Raw genomic sequence first — 23,121 nt, 5'->3', positions numbered from 1 at the left:
TTGAAGCTGAAACTCCAATACTTTGGCCACCTCATGTGAAGAGTTGACTCATTGGAAAAGACCCTAATGCTGGGAAGGATTGGGGACAAGAGGAGAAGGGGACGACAGAGGATGAGATGGCTGGATGGCATCACCAACTTGATGGACACAGGTTTGGTTAGACTCCGGGAGTTGGTGATGGACAGGGAGGCCTGGTGTGCTGTGATTCATGGGGTCACAAAGAGTCGGACATGACTAAGTGACTGAACTGAACTGAACTGAAGCAAATAATCTTCCTGCCTTTTAAGTACTAACCTTCTTGTTATAAAAAGCTATGAGAAGAATTAACAGGTAATATGATAGCAAGTATCTACAGAGGGCTTTTTTTTTTTTTTAATGATTTTCCCAAGGGAAGTTCAATGCAACAAACATTTATTGCTACCTTCTCAGTGCAGGGGGATAAAAAAAAAATTGGATAAGAGTAGTTGTCTCCTTCGGAGAAGGCAATAGCACCCCACTCCAGTACTCTTGCCTGGAAAATCCCATGGATGGAGGAGCCTGGTAGGCTGCAGTCCATGGGGTCGCTAAGAGTCGGACAGGACTGAGCGACTTCACTTTCACTTTTTCACTTTCATGCATTGGAGAAGGAAATGGCAACCCACTCCAGTGTTCTTGCCTGGAGACTCTCAGGGGCAGGACAGCCTGGTGGGCTGACATCTATGGGGTCACACAGAGTCGGACACGACTGAAGTGACTTACCAGCAGCAGTTGTCTTCTTGAGTTGCTCACAGATTGAAGGGGTAAAGAGTCAAAGAAATAATTAACAATAAGGATGATGGCTATTCTGTTGTGATTAATATGAAGTGCTTTAGGGAATGAAAATGGCCGGGAGAAATCCTAGAAGGCTTCTTAGAGGATGTGATCTTTAAGCAAGGCCTCGAAGAGTGAGTAGAAGCTGATCAAGCAGCATAGTAAAAGCACCGAATGGGCAGAGGAACAGCAGGAGTGAAGCATGAAAGAGTCTGGTGATTGTAGCAAGCAGGCAGGGGCCAGGTGTGGTCATGGCCCCGCCCGCCAGGCCGTCTCCGCCCAGGCATCTGTTTTCTCAGTCCCTGACTCAGAAAGACATGCTGCCTCTAGGAACTGCTGCTCCTTTCTCCAGCACTATGCTCGGCTCACAGCAGACACCCTGTGACTGCATCTCCATAGCATCTTTCAGCAGGCACTGGGGCTGCCAGCGAGGCCAGCGTGGGGGAGGGGAGAGTCTTGTGGGGAAGCACAGTGGGAGTGCCTCCCAGGCTGGCGAGCATCCTCATTTTCAGAAGAGAGGCACGTGATGCAGGAGAAAGGATGGAACACCCCTCCTAGCTGGACAGCCAGTTTGATCCAGGCTGTCAGCAGAAGTGTGCAGGCTGCAGTTGTGGAAACCTGCTTGGCTCCTAGTTCTTAGAAGCAAGGCCTATGTCCCCACCCCTACCTCCCCCACACTCAGCCCTACCCTGAACTGAGGGCTAAGGACCACAGCTGAGCAGGGCTGGGAGGGAATTCAGGAGCCACGGTGTACTAGCCCCTGAAGGTTAGTCTGTACTGACTGTGTGTCCAGCTCTGAGAGCTCATCTTGTCCGGCCTGGCTTGCTTGTCTAACGCCTCATTTCTCTAGAAGCACCAGAACACAGTGGTCTGGAGCCAGACTGCTTTGGTACAGTTCACATCCAGGCTCAGCCACTGACTAGCCATTACTCATCTGCTCTGAATGTCCGTTTTCGCATCTGTGAAATGGAAATTTCACCTCCCCAGTGCTGCTGGATGGGCTAGAGCAAGTGATACACCTAAAGCTCTTGGCCCAGTGCTGGGCACATAGTGAATGTTCCTCTGATTCTCCTTCCTCGCAGCTCTCTGCCTGTAGCTTGGGATAAGGCTCTGATTCCTGAATCTATAATTCCAAGCCCCACCTCTTGCTCATGCCTGATCGCCAGAAGCCACTGTCTGCTTTGGGGTGGATTTTGGGACCCCAGCCCTCTGGGTCTGTCTCTCTAGCACCTGCCCCTGCTCCCTGCATCAAGCCAGTCCTGGCCTCTCCCATCCACCTGAAGTTAGCAGGGTCAAGTCTTCCCCAGGTACCAGCTGTGTGTTCCTGCCCAATTCTCCTCTGAGGAGGCTGGGCCCAGGCTGGCTCCCAGGGTGTCCCTGCCCCTCTGAGAGGGAGCCATGACTGCCCTAAAATGCCATTCCCCACACCCATGCCGGGGTTTTGCTCCAGCCAAGGCCCTCACTCTGCTTGCTGGGTAATGGTTGGGGGAGTGAGCTGATGGGCAAAAAAGAGACTCCATTTCTCTCTGGGACCAATTTGTGAGTTTTCGAAGGCGGCTCTCGCTCTCTGTTTCTGCCTCATCTCTGCCTGCCTGCTGCTCCCTCTCATTCCACTGGCTCTTAGGATTCTGAAGGAGGCCAGAGAGGTGGGAATCACCCTCTACCGGCCAGTCAGGAGGGAAAGCAAATGCCCATCCAGAGGAGGGGGGTGGACAGTGAGGAGTAGCCCGCAGGGGCCTGGGAGGGCCAGAGAGAGGGTGAGTCCTGCGGGTAGACGCCTATGTAGACCCGTCCTCTTTGGTGCCCTTTTCTCTTGAAAAGAGGTGGTGATGCCCAGTGGCTAGGAGCACAGCCTGGAGTTCCAGGGGGGAGGGATTTGAGGCCCAGTTCCACCCCTGCTAGCTGCTCACAGGATGGTAGAGAGGTCAGCCAGCCCCAACTCCTCTGCCACCTACAGGCTACAGGCACTCAGATAAGCTTGTCAAGCTCTGGGTGTCTCAAACTCCTTAACTACAGATTTGCAGAGCGATCGTGCTGGTATTTGAGTTTAGTCATACACTAAGTATTATTAGGATTGTCTGTGTGACCTTGTAACGTTGCTTAACCTCTCTGAACAATATCTCGACTCACAGGGTTTGGGAGGATTGAAAGAGATGCTACACGGATAGCCCTCAGCAGAGAACTTGATAAACTGCAGTGAGTGTTGTTTCTATGACCATATTTCACTGATTCAAAATCACACTTTTTTTTTCCTCCGCATTTTAACATCCCTGAAATGGAGATGAGTCTTGCAATAGATGATAAGAAAGCACTGTGTCATAGTTTAATTGGTGGCATTTTTTTCTTTCTTAGGGAAGTACATCAAATTACGCATCTTACTGTCAGTGGTGTTTCAGTATTTATGAAATCAAAACAGACCAAGGCAAGGAGAGTCTCACCAAGGACCTGGCCCTGCTGTGTCCTGAGGGTATCCAACTGGTCTTGCCCCCCATCCCTAGCCCCCCCGGGAACAAGTTCTTCTGGCTACCTGGGGTCCAATGTCCCCTCCTAATCCACCTGCCTCTCCATCACCTGCCTGCTCTTTCTTCCGGGAGTGAGGTCAATGTCCTTCAGGACAGGGAAGTTCTTGAACAGAGAAGCATCTCCTCTGCTTTTATGTTGCTTGTGAGGGCCCCGAGAGGTGAAGGTGGCTGAGAGCTGATGGCCAGGCAGTGAGTGTGCACTGGGGTCCTGAGCCACCAGGTGGGAGCACAGCATCTTCACCCCCCTCCAGTGACCCCAGGACTGTGGGAGAACAGGACACAGACCTGAGCTGGCTGCATGTCAGGCCCAGAAGGGTGGGTTCTAAAGTGGGTGATGCACCCAGAGCTCTGGCTGCTTCCTGGTTTCTATGGAAGGAATATGAAGCTGAGAAGCCCAGGAAAGGCGAGATTTAAGGGAGGCCAGGTCACACTTTCTGTCCTATGGCTGGCATCCCCTGACCTTCTCAGCCAACACAGCACCCCCAAACCTCTGAAAGTGCCGCTGCAGCCTCAGTGGTTTCAACCCCCTCCCTGGCATCCTTTACCAGCAGCTAAGTGGTTAATGAAAGTGAAAGTCCCTCAGTCATGTCCGACTCTTTGTGGACTGCAGCCTGCCAGGCTCCTCTGTCCATGGGATTCTCCAGGCAAGAATTCTGGAGTGGGTTGCCATTTCCTTCTCCAGGGGATCTTCCTAACCCAGGGATTGAACCTGGGTCTCCTGCATTGCAGCCAGATTCCTTACCGTTTGAGCCACCAGGCCTAATCCTAAAAGGAACTTTGACTGGCTGCTGCCCCTCCTCCCAGACCCAGACTGGCGGTTACTTGTACAGAGTATCACCCCTGCCTCCCCTAAGGTAATTCCAGCTTTCAGCTTCCTTGGGATCAGTCCTGACTCTATGGGGCCATGGGCTTACTCAGCCTCAAGGAAGTAAACCTTATCTGGGGACCACTCTGTGCCTGGCCCTGTAGCCTGGACTTCACACAGACTTCCTCCCTGAGTCCTTCCAACAGATCCGAGAGGTGAAGGAGGAAACTGAGGCTCAGGGGTGCAGCTGCCTGCCCAAGCAGAGGCCAGGAGGCACTCAGAGTGCTGGATCTGTCTGCTGGTATCTCCTGGCTCACATAGCACCCTCCACTCCTTAACCTCTCCTGCAATCTTGAATCTATCCACGAAGCATGATTAAAGGCGGGAAGGTGGTGTTTATCCGGACCTTGGGGTAAAGCAGGCCATGCTGCTAGCTGCAGCCTGGGGCCCATGCTGAGCAGGGAGAGGCACTCCCAGCTCTCACCCTTGGTCTGCAAAGCCATTAAATATGCAGGATCTCATCTTGTTCCTGGGAAGCTTGAGGGCTCCGAGTCACAGGAGGTGATATTGCTCTCCAACAGGTAAGTTGTTCAACAGATGGGCAGTCGAGTGGCAAAGAAATACATTATTAATGCTTCTGGTTAAATTAACTGATTAAAACCACCCCAGGTAAAAATGTACGTATCAGCGCTCAGCCCATAGCAAATGAGGAATTAATGGAATATGGCTGCGTCTTTGTAATGAAACACAGACAGGGGCTGTCTGGAAAGGTTCTCTCTCTTCAGCAGCAGCGGCAGGGGGTGGGGGTAGGGGCCTGACCCATCTGTTAGAGGGACCTCAGCTGCTTGGCACAGGGCAAGGCAGGGAAGAGAGACCTAAGGGGGCTTCCTTGGGCCTGACTGGAGACCTGAGAATTCTGGAGTCTTTGACCCTGATTTTCTGGAGTCTTGTGGGGGAGGTTCAAGGCCAGGTGGTTCACCAGTCATGAGGTGGGGTGGCACTGGGGTTGTGGGGAGAGGACACCGTGCAGGAAGTAGGATCATCGAAATGGCTCTGGCTCTGCTCCTGCAGACTTTACGCACGTCAATTGCCTGGCAGGGCCTCCGTTTTCTCATCTGTAAATTGGGGAAGAGAATGAAACAATCCTCAACACTCTCCTCCCAGTTTTTGCTTCTCCCACATCACCGGCTTCTAGGATAAATGCTGGTGTTTACCCTGTCCTTACTCTTAGCAGATAACCTAGTAAGAGCTGAGCCCCAGACATCCCCTGCCCTTGCATGACTTATAGAAAACCCCTGTTGTGACACACAAGCACAAAAATGTGCCCACGTGTCTCTGCTGTTATGCACTGGCTGACCCCTACCGGCACACATCTGCCTCCAGGGACCCATGCACACAAGCAAGCCTGCGCACACATACACACGTGTACACTCAGAGCTCCCATATAAATGCACACATGGTTGCGTAGAAGAGGAAGCCCTGTCCTGGCCAGGCGCAGGCAGGAGATAGCAGCAGAGTGAGAGGCAGGGAGGGTGCTGCTATAGGGCAGAGGATCAAGGGCCACTTTTCTCACCAACGAAATAGGTTTCTTGCCAGGGTTTCAGGAGCTCCCAGAGGCTGTGACCCAATTTAGACAAGAGTGAGGTTTTGAATAAATTAAAAGTAATCACATCCTCACCAGGGCTTCCCTTGATCCAGAGACCTGAAGTGGCTGCAGTCCCACAACCCCAGTCTTGACGGTGCCTGGACTAACAGCAGGGGTTGGTGCTGTATCCTTCCCACTCGCCCCCAACGTGGCTCAGGAGCTCTCCAAGGTGCTGACTGGCTGAGGGCAGGGAGAGATTGGCTAGGAGATGCTATCCTCCTCCATCACTAGGTTACCAGCCATAGGTAGGGTGGGGAGCAGCAGGGGTGTGGGCTCGCTACTGAGCCCCAGCATTCTCTCTCACACGCTTCTGGCTGTAGGTGCCACGCTGAAGAAGTGGGAGGGAGGCGCCAGCCAGGAGCCTCCCAATCACTCCCAGCCTGCGAGGAGGCCCTAGAGGGGGTCAGCACTAGCATCACAGTATCATTAGCTGTTTACCCTGAGAAAGTTCACACTTCTGGAGGCCGCGCTCGAGCTGTCAGAAACACCGCACGCAGTGCTGGCAGCTCTGCCAACTGTGCTCCCTAGAGCCCAGCAAAACAAATATTTAGCAGGCGCCGGGCCCTCCAGCACACGCGCACACACCTGCTGACATGGGGCACAGCATGCTGACACTCAGATACAAACATCCACGCAGACTTACTCCCCAAACACACAGGGACCCAGAGACACAAGTACCGTCGATACACAAACAGATGCGCACACGCAGACATGCACACACAAACCCACATGTCATATACACTGAGCGCTTACCATGTGTGTTATTTCCAAACGATTAATTGGTGTTATATAGTCCAACTCTCCTGACAACTCTAGATGAGAGGTGTTATCATGGTCCCATTTTTCAGATAAAATTGAGTCTCCAACAGGCTGACTCCACAGCTAGAGCTCTTACCATTCACTACACCATCACACAGCTGCCCACACACACACATACATGTGTACCCCCAGACACACACAGACGTGAACAAACACATAGAGACAAAGTTGGACTCACGTGTTTATTCACAGAAACACATTTGCACACACACCCACACACACAGCACGAGCACTTCCATCCCCACCCATGTGCCCTCTGCCTCAGTGCCTCCAGGCGCCTGGACACACTGCCCCCAGGGAGCCAGTCCATGTGCTCCGAGTCCTTTCCCTGCAACCTCCCCAGGTTCGGAGCAGGCTACCTGGCTGCTGTTGATAACAGCACTGGCGGCCGGCAAGATAAAGTGGGCTTTGACAGGGAGCAAGTCCAGATGGTGGCAGTAAGCCCCAGATGCTGTATGGAAACCAACAAGTCTGCTGAAATTGGGAGCTCAGCTACAGCCAGGCCCTGCTGAGTGGCCCTCCCAAAGGCTGGGGCTCTGCTCATAGTGCAGCCAGTATGGCCCCCGCCACGAGTCAAGCCTGAACAACAGCCTGGCAACAGAGAGGGAGGGCTCAGCTCCGGTGCCTGGACTTCTCCAGAGCCCTGGGCAGCTCAGCAAAAAAGCTACTTGGGTCTAGGCAACGCAGGGGACGGAGAGGCTTTCAGTGCTCATGTGGTAGGAGTCTGGCTAGGGAACCCTAAGCATCAGCCATATCTCAGCCCCCACTGGCCTTGCCCATTTGGGCACCTGGTCTGACCCACTGCCTCTAGGCCTCTCTGAGCACCCTCCACTGGGAGTCATCACTCACTGAGTCACCAGATCTCTACTCACTGATTTTCAAGGTCACTACTTCCTGGTTCCCAAGGTCACTAAAAATTGATGCTCTCAACCAACTTCTCAGTGATTTTCAAGGTCATTCCTCACTGACTCCCAACGTCATGCACAATGATTTGGGTAGTGATTGGAAAGAGACACTTAAGACCATTTCTGATTGACCCCTGAGATCAGAGTGGTTCCTAGGGTCAACGCCAAGCATTTCTGAGGCTGCGTTTCTATTTGAGGAAGATCTGACTCTGTCCTCGGCCTTGGCCCTTTGGGCTCCTGACAAAAAGGCAAGTCCGGAGCAGTCAAACTTCCCAACTAGATGGTGAGTACCACAGAGCAGGGATGGTGCTGGCAGGGAGGGGTGGTGTGTGCTTCCGGGGAATTTGGTAATTGACATACAAGTTACATGCTTGAAGAGGAAGGGCTCCTCCCTTCCTCCCTCTCTTTCCCTTCCTTCCTTCTCCTGTCACCACCCCAACTTCTTCAGCAAGATCTCCCAGGCCTGTTGAAAAGGAATCTACTATTTTGTCTGGCCTGGAGAATTCCAGGGACAGAGGAGCCTAGAGGGCCACAGTCTGTAGGGTCAGAAAGAGCTGGACATGACTGAGCAGCTAACATTTTCACTTTCATTGTCTCTGGGCCAGAGCCAGCCCCCCATCACCTCTTAGATTCCCCCAAGTTCTCATATACACTCTTATTTTTTGCTGTCAAGAAAAGATCTAATTAACCCATCCTCTGACCAGGTAAGAAACTGAATCTGCCTAGGTTCTCCTGGGGAATGTGCCTGAAAAGAGTTAATAAGCCAAGAAGTAAATCTCTAAGGGTAAAATTTCAGACACAGAGCGACAGGAATAGGTTCCTTCCTAGAGCTGAGCAAACACATTCCCCTTCCCCAGGTACTGCCTGATTTGCTAAGCAAGGAAAACATACACAAATAAAGCGTCATGTCCTGACATTTGATAATTTAAGTCGAACGTCTAAGAGCATCTGCTTAATTACACGAGGAGCTGTGTGTGAACACCAAGAGACAGGCTCCAGGGGAGGCGAAGACCCCCGTTCAAGAGCGCTAACAGCCGTGCAGCTCAGGATGTGCAGACAGAGAGATTTGTCTTTTGAGGTTAAATTAAAGCCCACGTTTCATTTTTGATGCAACCCAATTCTTCTAGTTTTCCTCCATCTACCTCTCCAAACTGGGGCCATAAGTGGGAAAGATGCATTGAACAGCAAATGCAATTCAACAAATATTATGACATGCTGTTCATCACGAGCCCTAAATATTTAATGGTTCAACTTTATGGGCTTTTCATTTTGTTTTATTTTCTTTTTTGCCAGACACGATGAATTTAGCACTAACAGGCCCCGTGCCGTGGAACTGCCAGTGTCCTAGTTTGCAAAATGAACAAAGTGAATTTCATTCAGGTATCTGTGACCTCAGTCCATGCAGGCCACGTTGCCTTATCTCAGCTCTGCCCAGATGGCTTTCTATTAAAAAATAAAAGTGAGATACAGGGAGAGAAGGGGGGAAAAAGGAAGGCAAGAACCGAAGAGGGTCGTAAAGCCTTCGTCGGCCAATTCATTTCTGTTTAATCCATCTCCGCACTGCAGAAAGCTCCTTTGTGGTGATGAGACCAAAGGTCGGTAATAGATTTCAACAGGTTCCGAGAGGCTGTTGACTGCTTGGAGCTGAGCGGGAGAGTGTGAGGCTCCCCGAGAGGCAGGGGGAGAGAGATAATTGGAGACCCAGAGCCCTAGCTTGCCCTCTGGTTCCTGATTTCACAGATTTAAGAAGAAAAAGAGATTGTCTGGAATTCCGCCTGCAGGATTGTGTGTGAGAGGGAAAGAGAGCAGAGGTGGAGACACCCGGCCTCGCCTGGACCCCCATGGAGCTGCTGGCATGGGGCTGCTGCTTCTGCTCAAAGAGAATGGGCTGGGAGGGAGGTTAGGGAGCCTCAGAGCCAGGCCTGCTGGTTGGGAGCTGCCCCTGGGGAGCTGGGAGGGCCTCGGAGTCATCTGGAGGCTCACTGTCTTGATGGAGAGTCAGCCACCCACACAGGGCGCAGGGAAGGGCTGGGGGAGGCAGACACCAAAGCGAATTTACCAGCTGTTCTCTGCAAAGCCCCTCTGAGTGTGTGCTGCAGCTGTAACAAGACAAGAAACTCCTACAGCCAGGGTTTAGTGCCCACTCCCTCCACCCCAGGGATGCAGGCCTGAGGAACCACAGTGGTTTCCATACCATCACTCAAACCTTTCACTGTGGATGCCCAGGTGAACAAAGAAGTGTGTTACCTGGTAAACTGGACATGTCTGAACAAAAGTGGCGTGCCATGGGGCAGTGAAAGCGATGATGTTACCCTCCTTGCTATGCAAAACCACTGGCTGCCAACACAGGGCTTAGAACAGGACCCTACTCACGGTGGGTAAGGACTGCCTGTGGGACATCATTTTGATGACAGGCTGAGCCAGGCTTGGGGTGGAGGGCTGGCTGTCTACACCCTTACTTGCAACCCTCCCTGGCTTCCCATCTCCCAGTGAATCTAGCAGAGACCTCAGCCTGGCCAAAAAATAAAAATTAAAAAAATAAAGCCCCCACCCCTACCTTTTAATTCATCCTCTTATACTCTCTGCTTTGGCCCCTCGCTGTCCCCAGTTATGCAGCAGGAAAATGCTCTTGATGGAGGTAAAGTTATGATATTCTCAAAGAAGGAGAGAATAGGGGCACCTTAATCAGCCTGGAGACACAGCTTCTGGAGAACAATTCCTGGAGAAAATGGCACCTATGTTAAACTCTGCAGGAAGGACAACAAACGTAAGGAGAATAGCTCATGTTTATTCGATACTTACTATGTGCCAGGCACACAATCAGTGCTTTACTTCTGTTGTTTCACTGAATCCTAAAACCTTCCCTGTGGGCCAGATATTACTGTTATTAGTGCCAACTTACAGATGGGAGGACTAAACCAGAGAGGTGAAGGAACTTGCCCCAGGTCACACAGCTTGTAAGGGACAGAACTGGGCTTCAGAATCAGGCATTATAACATCTGAGCCTTCATCCTAACTACCCTGCTAAACCCCACTGGACTGTGAGCCTTTGAAGATAGGGACTGCCTGATTCATTTCTGTACTCCTGGGACCCAGGATGGGTTCCTGCAGAGATGAGGCAGGAATGTGGTTAAATGGATAGATGAATGAATTTAGATATATTTTGAACCCAAACAGATCCTGGGGTAACACAGGTTTAAGATTACAGTGCATTAGCAAATTTCAAATCTTCTATTTGTCCTAGAACAGTAGTTCCCCAAACATATGATATGGGGCATGAATTCCTGGAAACATTAGGCACAAAAAGGTATCCATAGTCAAGTGAGTTTAGAGAACTCTGGGTTCAACAAAACTAAAGAGGCTCCTTTATTTCAAGGCTTCTTAAGTTCTTGTGGTCGGGACCCCTAGGAGCATTCTTCTCAAAACCTGATTTGGAGACCCACCCCCCTCTCCAAACAGGAGCTCAGCCACCCACACAGCAGTGGAACCATTGCCCCTGTGGATGGGAGAGCTGTGGACACTGGGCTGCCTGCTGACCCTGTATCTCTGGCCCAGCTTGAATCTGTACAGAGCACTCACAGGGACTATGTCCTTCGAGACACAGGGGCTGCCTTTCTGGTCAGTCACGAGTGGCTGGTGGAGCCAGTTTCAAGGTCTCACCTGCACTCAGTCTTTAGGACTCAAAATACCTGTCGCAAGTTTCCATAAGCATGTTTTCTCGCTACAAACTAATTTTGTCAAATTATTACAGTAAACCTGAGATGATGATAAAATCAAGATAAACGGGGAATTCAATAAGGAGCAAGACTGAATAGAAACAGAAACGCCACCACCCCGCTCATACTGCTGAAGTAAGCTCCACCTCAGACCCAGTGTCCCCTAAAGAGAGGCAAGAGTGAGTCTTCATTATTCTGCAGGCCTCAGCTTAAATATCACCCTCCTCCAAGAGCCCTCTCTGATCACCTTCTTAAAGCTTTAGTCACTCTGTTCATCTTCATTCTGAATCCTGTTTGTTTCTTTCACAGCACTTAATTTACTTATCCACGTGCTGTTGGCTTGTTCACTATCTCCCTTTTTAGACTGCAAGTTTCATGAGGATGTGGATAATAACAGTTTGATTCCCTGCTCTGTCCCCAGCGCCCAGCCCAGTGCCCATTCACTCTGTGAATGATTGTTCTCGCCTTAATAGGAGAGGGTTTTCCTTTGCCATATGCCCAAGAGTAGAGACATCTGGAGGAGAGTCCGCCTTCCTAATTTTGGCAGCAGGACCAGATGAGAGCTTCTCCAACCCACTCCCACAGAGAGGCATGCACATCCCCTTCTGTCTGGGTTTCAGTTGCTGTGTCTCTGGCATCCAGCAAGGAGTCTTGCCTGCTCCTCAGCTGGCTGGCTGGGGCTGACCCCGCTCTTGTCAGCCCTTATTTCTCAGGAGTGGACTGTCCGTTGCCCCTTCATCCTGTCTGGTTCTGGTCGGATCTTTCAGAAGCTTGGCATCAGCCTTTCTGCCAGCCCACTTCTCTTTCTCCACCATGTCCAGCCCCTCCAGAGACAAGACCCATCTTGGACCCCAGTGTTTGCTGGGACAGCCTGGCTTCGTTGCTCTCTCCTCTTACTGAGTAAACTCAGTTTATGCTTGGGGCTTCTTTGGGGGCCAGCATCCCATTTACCTACTGGCCTCTCGGCTTGTTCCTCCTTCTCCAAGGCAAAGATGAGGGATCTTCAGACTAGGATTCCGATGCTGGCAATTTCCTAATGACTGACCTTAATTTGACTGAATTAGTTTCTACGTGACTTAATCTAATCTTCATTTTAATTTTTATCATGCTATAGATCTTCCAGGCATAGAAAGCCAACCCAGAGTTGTGGTTTGCACCCAATCTCTGGAAACTCGGTGAATGCCACTCCCAAGCAAGTGATACTTGCAGTCAGCTCTGGCCCTTGGGACTTGGATGTGTCACAAGTTCCCTCTTCCACCCAAGAGGGGGGTTTAGGAGATACCTGAGCACCTCAAAGGCCTTCCCTGCCTTTCTTTACCCATTGCTACCACAGACACTTGGAGTCTGAAGTCAGAGGACATGGAGGCAATATTCTCAGGGCCTTGATCTTCAACAAGTATCCAGTCACCATGATGGCCACTTTACAGCCAGGGGTACCTCCTCCATTAAGAAGCTTCTTGGCTAAAATAAGATCCATGCTGTTTTCCAAACTGCCAATTCACATCCATCCACTCCACTTCCTAAGTGAAGTCTCCCTTTCCCTTTCATTTTGCACAAGAGTAGAGAGGCAGTCCCTGGAGAAGGAAATGGCAACCCACTCCAGTAATCTTGCCTGGGAAATCCCATGGACAGAGGAGCCTGGAGGGCTAGAGTCCAAGGCATCACAAAGAGTCAGACACAACTTAGTGACTAAACAACAGAGAGGTGGTCACACGTGGTCACTCTGCCAGGCGCCTCTGTCATCCGGTTTTGCTTGTAAGCACCCCAGGGCCAGGTACCATATCTGTTTGCTCACGGTGGCATCTCTAGCCCAGTGCTTGGCACATGCATCTATGCTGAATGAATGTCCTGGGATAATGGAGGGGGAAAGTGACCAGAAAGAACCCCAAGTCACTGTTAACACTAAAACCCAAAACATGCCCAAGACACATTTGATGTCAGCTGATTCTGTTACAGTCACATCCAATATGTACAAACACATTTACCGTTCATTCTGCAGTCTGTTACACTGTCTGCTTCTATCTGAGCTATCTTTTTTGTGTGTGAATTGAGAACAAAGCTTACACTAACACGGTCTGTCACTGAGCAGGCTGAGCTCTTTGCTTTCTAAACATTCTGGCAGCCTGCCCGGGCCAAGGTGACAAAGCCCAGCAGTTTCGGGGGCTTGGTTTAGTAAGCAGCCCCCCCCCCAACCCATGCCAACCCCACTCTGCCAAGGTGCCAGACCTCAGTCCACACATGTCACAGAGAGTCACTCCTGGAGTCCTCACTGCTCTGTCTTCACCCATGTGCTGCCGGAATGGACTGCTGCTGCAGGGGAGGTTTCCATGTTGCCAAGGGCACAACGTGGACCTCCGTGTAAGCATGTGTTCCACACAGTCGGCATCTTCTGAAAGAAGGAGGTTGTTACTGATCGGTAATCAATTTGACTTTTTTTCCACGTCTGCCCCCTGCCCCATTATTTTCTGTATTATGATGTGTTTTTCCATGGTTTACCTGCAAGCCAGTTAATTTACCCACAGATAACTGAGTGACTCTCTCCTAATCAAAGGCAGAATATCTCCAGTTGCTCTGGCTGGCTTGAGGCAGCAGAAGTCCTTCATATGTCTTACACACTTTTCTCCAATGTTGCTTCCAAGTTCAGAACAGCAGAGTATAGAAGGGGCACAGGGCTGAGAGTCAGAACTCACTAGCTATGCCTTCTCCTCCATTTCCTCGATTGGTTAGATGGAGTGCAGGGGAGGAGAGAATCCTTGCCCCTCTTCTCAAGCTTCTGCTTCTTCTAGAGGAAGAAAGAGCTTCCCCGGGGGCTTCTTGTCCTCCTCCGTCCCCTCCTCATGCCCTACATAGGATGAGGATGAATAGTCAGCCTGAGTATTCAGAGTCCACCGAGCCACATTTCTTAGTGGACAGGCTATGTGCCTTAGAGGGCACCAGGGCTGCCCTCCAGCTCAGTTCTAGAATTTCTGTCTGTGAGAGGGTAGGTGGGTAGGGACCGGTCTGCCTTGAGGGTGTGGCCAGTATGGGTGAGTGTGAAATGAGGGAGAAGTCTCACTCATCCAACAGATATTTATTGAGCCCCTAACAGGTGCCAGGCAAAGTCTTGGTCCTCATGGAACTTTCAGTCCGGTGGGAGGAGAAGAAAATAAACAAGTAAATACAGTTGACTCTTGAACAACAGGGGTTTGAACTGTGCGGGACACTCATACATGGATTTTTTTCCACCAATAAATACATATAGTATGACGTGACCTGCTGCTGATTGCATCCCTAGATGTGGAACTGCGGATACAAAGGGCTGACTTTGGGACTTGAGCATCTTTGGAGTTTGGTGTCTGCAGCAGGTCCTGGAACCAGCCCCTCAAGCACATCAAGGGCCAACTATGTGGATTAGATGACACGCACTGCTATGGAGAAAAATAAAGCAGTCAATGGGGGAGGAGCAAGATGAGGGGTTGGGGCTGGTGAGGAGGGCTATTTTCTATAGAGATCAGGAGAGCTTTCACCAAGAAAGGTGCCCTTTCGGCAAGATCTCGTACCTGGGGAACGCATGCTGGTTCCTGCTAACCACTGCTCAATTTCCTAAGACCTCACAACCTACAGCTTTTTAAGAATTGAACCTGAGATTTTTCGATGATGATCACCCAATGCTTTGAAACTTACCGACTCCGTCTTTGCCACCTTCTGTGTTCTAACCTCTTCCTTGTGACTTCCTCAGTCTCACAGTCTCACCAGGACCTAATGTGTGTATCTTTTGTTCCCCAGGGTAGAATTCAGCCAGGGCAGTCTAGTCTGGACAAGCAAGGTGTGTTCTCATATTTTCTTCTCCATCTGGGACTTTAGCTCTCCTGCATCAAGACTTGCTTTCCTTTCTTCAGTCTGTGGATGGCTATCTTTGACAAAGAAGAATTGAGAAAATCCTCCTTGCATTATTTATCTTCCCCTGTAGCCAAAATAGCCCTATTCTCCATCTCTGGAATCTGTTTGTAGTTTCCTACCTTTCTTCTTTTTTTGGTTTCACTCAAGTTTCCAGGGGAGCACATGTAGGAAGGTGAAACAAGGAAAGTGCACGGCAACAGCGTTTCCTTTTTGAATTTTCAGAAAGTAATCTGAGGGAGTTGAGTCGGGGGTGGCGTCTTTGAGTGTGCCATCAATTTGCGGCTAATTGGTTTAGAATTCATTAACCACATTTTCCTGCCTGCCTCTGCCTGTCTCTGGAATGGTGCTTGAGTTTTCCGATTCTTTGAGTTGCCAAACTAATAATTCACCTACTTTATTTCCTGACTCGCAGTTAGTTTGTTTTAGTCTAAATAATGCATATTCAGCTTCATTAGCATATATTTGGATCATTTCCGACTCGAATGTATTCAATCCCATCAATTTACCATTAGCAGGATCATTCAGGGGGGAAGTTTCCATATCTTTCATGCTTGTTCAGTCATTTTCTTTATCTTTACTTGGAATGGGGGCAGGGCGGGGATGAGACCATAGGGGAGGGGAGGAGGAGAGGAGATGGTTTTTCCCGTTATTCCAGATTCAGAGGAGCCCCTACCTAAATGGGATGAGTGTAAACCAAACGTGGTTGGGAGTTCTGGATGCTAATGCCTGTCCCAGGAGGTTTAGAAGACTAGAAATGTCTGCTGGCTATGGTGACTCTGAAGGTTTTTTCTTCTACCTAACCAATTCTCTGATTCTCCCATACCCACTGGGTGTCCAACAATTCAATACAATTCTGACACTGACTACCCAGAATTAGTGCAGACCCCACAGGTTAAGGGTTCCCACAAGTCTCTCCCTACTTCAAGCTTTACTTCAGATGACAGCTGCGAATCCTGGGCTGCCTGGACTTCTGACACACTGCTTATACATCAGGGGTTCCCACGATCCCCTCCTTAAGGTCAGTGACTTACTAGAACAGCTACAGAACTCAGGAACACTCTTGACTTACTGTCACTGGTTTATTACAAAGGATACTACTCAGAAAGTGTACCTCCTTGTATTAACCAACCCAGAATTTCTTTAGACCTCATGGTTCAGGGGTTTTATAAAGGTTTCATTACGCAGGCATGGTTGATTGACTCATTGGCCGCTGGTGATTTAGCTTAATCTCTAGCTCCTCTCCCTTCCCAGAGGAGGTTGGTGGGGTGGGACAGAAAGCTCCAAGCTTTTAATCAAGGTTCTAATCAAGGTGGTCTTTCTGGCAATCACCCCTCATCCTGAAGCTACAAGGGGCCCCCCAAGAATTACCTCTTTGGAACGAAAGATGCTCCTATCACCCTAGCATGCATGTATGCTCAGTCATGTCCAACTTTTTGTGACCCTAAGGACCATAGCCCACCAGGCTCCTCAGTCCATGGCATTCTCCAGGTAAGAGTACTGGAGTGGGTTGCCATGCCCTCCAGGGGTTCTTCCTGACACAGAGATCGAACCCCAGTCTCCTGCATTACAGGCAGATTCTTTATCACTGAGCCACCAAGGAAGCCCCTCAACACCCTTACCACTCTGGAAATTCCAAGATTTTTTGGAGCTCTGTGTCAAGAACTGGGGACAAAGACCACATATATCTTTGTTATTATACCACAGGAACATTCTAATTGGTATATAGGCACTCACCCAGATTTAGATATGCAGGTGTTCTCAACATTCAAATTGAGGTCAGTATGAGTTTCATTACAGAAATATGATATTCATTCATCCTGACAATATTTATCAACCCCTGTACTGTGTGCCAGGCAGCATGTTAGGCCTGGGTATACAGTGGTGATGAGGTGTCCCTGAAGACATGAAAGTGTCATGAAACTTTCATGCAATACAGTAGTAGGATGTCATCAAACAAATACACCTTCATGTATGTATTCAACACAAATGCATTTATTAGATACTCTCTTGCTTCTTTTACACCGTTTGTTTGGCTGGTGGGGAGGAGGAAGGGATTTATGAACCAAGAGGCAAAATTACTCCAAATACAGTAGGAAATCGAGACCAAATAAGGAGAAGAAAAGGAGGCACAGACACCAGGAAAGGGAAACTAGAGAGGGGCTCACAGGTGAGGCTGAATCACCTGGTGAGATCTGGGGAGATCTGTTACTTTTGCAGCATTCACGTATAATTTCAATTTGTTACAAATTCTCTGAAGGAAAAGAACAAAAAGTGGCAGGGAGGAGAAGGCTTATCTGAAGATGTGATGTTTGAGTTGAGACATAAGTTAACCAAGGGACTTCCCTGGTGGGCCAGTAACCAATGCAGGAGGTAACTATCCCTGTTGAGGAAGTAGATCCCGAATGCACAACTAAGAGCCTGCATGTGGCAATGAAGATTCTGCATGCTATGACTAAAGATCCAGCACAGCTAAATTAAAAAAAAAAAAAAAGGTAGCCAAAATGGATGGCTGCAAGAGCCTTGCATTAGAGGGAACAGCACTGTGAAATCTCTGAGATGGGGAAGAGCCTGGTTTGTTAAAAAACTGAAACAGAGTCACCATGGCTGGGGCAGGAAAAACCTGTGGGGCCAGGATCAGGGAGCAGATGAAATTCAGAAAGGTGTTCAGGTGACCAGGGAAAGAGTGACATCGTGGGACTTGGCAAACAGGAGAGCAGGGGCTCTGGGTCACAGTGGACAGAGAGGCCTCCTGGACATTTGTCTGGGCTGCGTGCCAGGGAAGACCCAGGGAAGCCCCAGAGAGGGGAGTGGAGGGGCGGTTGTACAGGCTGGATACACACCCTTCCCCAGGAAGCCTGGGGTGAAAGAGTCTTGCTTCCTTACTATATTGAGTGGTTGTAAGAGAGAGGTATACAGGCCTGGAGGACGAGAAAAAGCCAGAATCCACAAAACTGGGTGCTAGAACCTAAGGGGCCTAGGGTTTGGGGGTGCCTTGGACTTCTGACCAAGGAAGGGCACGGGAGAGGAGGCGCTGCTTGGCCAGTCAGGAGCTGCCCCATTGTCCTGGACGCCTCCATTCTTTCCCCTTTCTGTATCTTCCCTAGAAGGGTTGTACTGGAAAATATAACTTATGCCAAAAGACCAAGGTGGACTTCCTGTTTCTTCCCCCAACTTGTCATCAAATGAGAAACATGTCACAAAGCCAGAGGGATGGCTGGGAATCAGGATAGAAGAATCTTGGCGAGCCGGAACAAGGGACCAGCCCTGTGGGATGAGCTGTCCCAGGAGGATACTGAAGCCCATCCTTGGACCACGGTGCCGGATGGGCTGATGTACCTTAGCGACACCCCGTTCAGTGATCAACCAGCCCAGTGTGAATCAGTTTCCCAGAAAGCTACGGAGATCAGCGGAATGTCTAGGAGGAGGAGGATGAGCTGCTACTTCACTCTGGGGCGTAGATGGGACTGGACTCAACTTTGAGGTCCAACATTTGATGCTGGAGGATGGAGCTGTTATCAGGCTTTGTGTGCTATTCCTCATCATGGGATGACTATCTCAGATCCCCTAGATAAATAAACTCAGCCTGAGTTCATTGTGATTCAACGAAAGGGAAATCTTGTGGAGAAAAATGACCCCAGAGTCATGCCTAATCCCTCACATCCCCGTGTGATTGGAGTCGGGGTGGAGGTGGGGAGCAGACACAGCTAAGGCCTAGCTCCTGCCTTGTGGAACTGACGATCCAGCTGAGGAGATGAGTCAGGCTCCAAGGAAGGAAGAGGAAGGGAGGGAGGGGAAAACTAGCTCTTACAAACAGGCTTTCCAACTGTGATCGTTTCAGGTTTATAATGAACAGTCAAGTTCCACAGCTACTCACAACGGTCTAAGGGCCACTACAGTCATGAACCAACCCAGCTGGAGGGCAACGCACTGTGCAGGCAGCCTGGAAGGCCCTCAGATAAATGCTAGTCAGGCCGCACGGAGTGGTCTCTGCTGGACACCTCGCCCTCTGCTAACCCCATCTGCCCGCGCACCTTCCGAGCCTGTACACTTTCTTTTAAACAAGCATCCCCTTAAGGATATGTTGGGTGCCCTACCCTATGTCACGTTAGGACAAACCAATAAACAAGACCTAGTCCGTGGCCTTTAGGTGCTCAAGGACTAGCAGGAGAGAAAAACACACACCATTTCAAGGCAGGCTGCAATCCCAGTCAAAGCAGCAGAGACGGAGGGCTGGGTCTGGAGGGTGGGGCATGAGCGAGGGGTGATGGACAGTGCCTCCTGGGTTCACCGTGTTTGGCTCTCACCCAGCCTAGGCCGAGAGTGGGTGGGGAGACAGCCCCCATTCTGGGCCAGACAAGGGGGTGCAGACCTGACTTCCTCTCCCTCAAAGGCGCTGGAGTGTTTCTGCTCCAGGCAGGCCCGCTGGAGCCCAGAGCTGAATCACGAACCAAGGAGCAGGGGTTGCCTTGATTAAACAGTGAAGCCTCGCCTCGCTGCTGCTGGGGACGGCATCGATGGTGTCAGTCAGGAACTCCGTGGTGCCTGCATTTCTGTTCACTGCAGAAATGTGTTTGCAGCCTGGACTGACTCTCCACGTTCTTCCTGCTGAGAGGCCAGGAGATGAAATGCCCCTCATGTGTCAGTCATAAACGGGAGTGATTTTGCCCAGTTCACTCCATCCCCCCAGTAGCAACGTCTGTGTCGCCCCCACACTCTGCCACCTCCTTCAGGCAGCAGCCTCCTGCCCCTGTCTCTTGGCCAGCATTCTGGATGGGGGCTATTATCCTCTTTCTTGAGTCAACTCCCTGACCACAGTCATTGGTTGTAGGGTCAGTGGCTCCAAGGTGAATCATCTGAGTCCTTTCCTGGTGTCTTTTAAACAGGAGATGGAAGAGAAGAGACTTTTTTTTTCCACATAAGACCATAACAGCTGAAAACCTGGAGTTCCCCGAGGCTGTGATTTGGGCCTCCTGGAGATGCCAGCTAGAAAGAATGAAGTTGACTCACAGGAAGAGTCAGAGATGGAGGGAGACAGAGACAAAGAAAGAGGAAGAGACAGAGACAGGAGACAGAGAGAGAGGCACAGAGAGAGACAAAGAGAGAGGGAGAGACAAGGACAGAGAGAGGGCCTCCCTGGTGGCCCAGTGGTAAAGCATCCACCTGCCAATGTAGGAGACACGGGTTCACTTCCTGGTCCAGGAAGATCTCACATGCCAAAGAGCAACCAAGCCCATGCACCACAACTACTGAGAAGCTTATACTCTAGAACCCAAGCTCTGCAGCAAAAGCCACTGCAACGAGAAGCCTTTGCATTGCAGCTAGAGAGTAGCCCCCACTGGCCACAACTAGAGAAAGCCCACACCAGCCACGAAGACCCAGTGCAGCCAATAAATGAATAAATAAGTAAATAAAATCATAATAAAAAGAGAGACAGAGATAAAGGGAGACAGACAGAGACAGAGGAACACAGAGAGAGACAAAGAAAGAGGGAGAGACAGAAACACATAGAGACAGAGAGATGGAGGCAGAGACAGAGAAAGAAAGAGACGAAGGTGGGGGACTGACTTGCCCCTGCCTCCCTGCATTTGGCTGCATGAGCCAATAAAGGCCTCTACTGATACGTCACCTGCTTGATACAAGGTTCCCACCACTCGTAATCAAGGCCTAATGTCCCTCTAACACATGCCACACAGATGCCGGACACACAAAGCTGATGGTGCAGCCAGAGAGGGAGCCGGTGGGAGAGGCCCAGTGCCTGAGGAATAACGCAACCCAATGGGGATTGACATGGTCAGAACAGCAGCCTTTCTCCTGGGAGATTGCCACCAAGGAAGAAACTCTCCCAAGCAGAACAATAGAGAACGACCCCACACTTGGGTTTGTGCATTTTGCCAGTGGAAGACCAATCTGTTCTGCAAACACTAAGAGGTCCATGTTGACACAAGGCTGCACATCCCAGCTTGGAGCGCGTGGGACAAGAACCACTCAGAGAACAAAGAGATCAGGGGTTGACTCCGGTAGAGGAGCAATTCGGATGGTACAATTGCAGATCTCAGGCAGGGGTTCTCACCAAGCCTTCAAGGAGAAAGAAGTAGAAATGAGTATTAGACGCCTACCAGGGAGAGTTACAGTGGCTGTTCACAATGCTGTTTAAGTTTGCTGGTAGTATTTAGTCATTGTTGATAACCCTGTGGTCATCTTCACACAGTTTTAAGTCAGGGACCCTTCTGCTCTGTCCCACCCCTAAACCTGCCTTAATAATTATAACCAAGGTTCTGTATCTGGAATATTACAGAGGATATTACAGAATATTACAGACGGGCAGAGAAATTCCATGTGAATCAGAGAAGGGGACAAGGAAATAGCAGCAGAGGCCAAGAAGGAGCTCCCAGAAGACAACTGGTCTACCACCTGCCTTCACCAAAGTTGTCCTGGACCACCCTGACACAGTCATCTTCCTGAACCTGAAAATGTACAGATGAGACCCCCTCACAGGCTCCTTAAATCTGTGTCCCCCTTACTGAGTGTCTACTTATTCTAGAAGTTGGGGACATGGCAGTGAATAAGACAGACAAGGTCTCCATCCTCAGAGACTTACCTGGTAGTTGGGGACAGAAGCAAGTCAACAAATGAAGGAACAGACAATTACAGGATGTAATCAACATAAAAGATCCTCAGCATCTCACGGAGAGGAGACGGGCGTCCAGGGAGAGTAAGTGACTTGCTCTAATCAGCAACCCCAGGAGATGAAACTCAACTCCTGCTTGCTCTACCCCAACTGCTTCTCTACCTCCAGTCTGTGGCCCTAAGGATGTGCTGTGTTTCTATCCAGAAATATACGATGCTCTTTTTGGCAACTCCTGGGAGGATGCCCTATTGGCCTAAGTCCCCATCACATTCAGCACATGGTTAGAGTAATCACATGTCTGCTTCACTGGGGACAGTTCTAGTTTACACTTGTTGTCCTTGTTGTAAATGCTTGTTAATAGAACCCATCTCCACTTGCAGAAGTGTCCAGGTTTAGATAAGTTATATGCTCTGCGCCATCCCCCATCTGTGATCCCCAAGCCTCTGGATCCCTGGAGCATCCTGATGCCAGAATGGATGTTTCACATCTTCTCCAGATGTGGAACAACACGAGGGGTCCTACCACATTCTGCCCCAGAAGACCTCGGGGCCCACCTCCCTGATCACTTTTCCGCCCTTTAGGCACTTTGGCAGAGGAGAAAACATCTCTTCAGATGCCTTCCCTGCCTGCTCCCTCTTCTATCCCTTGGTGGCTCTGCCTTAGTCATTAAATTCCACCCCCTGCCAAGGGTTTCTCCTGAACATGGAGCTCATATTCACTACCTGAGAAGCTTCTGGAGAGAATCAGCCATGCCTGGACACAAGGGAGAATCACTGGGTGTTTGCTGAGTTAGAGAGGAAACACAACACCCTTGTAAAGGAAATCTATCTCAGAGGGGAGCCCGGGGCCCCCAGTTTGATCTGAACACACATGCTATGTAAATACTCCTTCCTCCTGAGAAAGCTTACTGATGTTTGTCCTGTGTACCAAGCCCCTGGCCTTTCAGAGCCCTTGACCTCCTGAGTTTTGCCCTCATGAGTATCTAGCTTCACGACCTTCAGCCTCCTGGACTAGAAGCCCTGTCCTGCCCCTAAACAACAGATATGGGGCAGGCGAGGAACCTACTAAAATAGAGCGATTTCAGCTCAGAGTGACCACCAAGGATCTGATCTCTGGGGCCAGGATCCCAACAACATGGGAGGCAGGCTCCGAGCCAGGGAACGGCCATACCTACCTGTGCACACCCACTGCACGCTGCCGGGCACCCTCCCCACAAGCCCCGTTGGCACAGCTGGGCAGCAGCAGGCAGCCTCTTCATGTAAATTAAATAAAACAAGCTTTTTATCTGTTGGCTGATTCCCTCTTTTGAAGAAATCAACTACAAATTCATTTTTCAGGAGAAGCAATTATGATGATGGATGGAATGTCAGGGAGAGGGAATCAAACAGCAGTCTAGAGACCCAGGCTTGGGGG

The 23,121-nt window shown here is 50.1% G+C and overlaps 1 protein-coding gene across 3 annotated transcripts in view; it reads right to left on the bottom strand.

The window, feature by feature from the left end:
* The window catches only part of GRIK3 (glutamate receptor, ionotropic, kainate 3), a 247,288-nt gene that overhangs the window by 122,989 nt on the left and 101,178 nt on the right, over window positions 1-23,121 (bottom strand). The gene's annotated exons all lie outside the window — the stretch shown is intronic.

The sequence above is a fragment of the Bison bison genome, unplaced genomic scaffold, assembly GCF_000754665.1.
Source record: "Bison bison bison isolate TAMUID 2011002044 unplaced genomic scaffold, Bison_UMD1.0 scf7180017864158, whole genome shotgun sequence".
NCBI lineage: Eukaryota > Metazoa > Chordata > Mammalia > Artiodactyla > Bovidae > Bison > Bison bison.
This window is presented reverse-complemented; position numbering and strand designations above follow the sequence as displayed.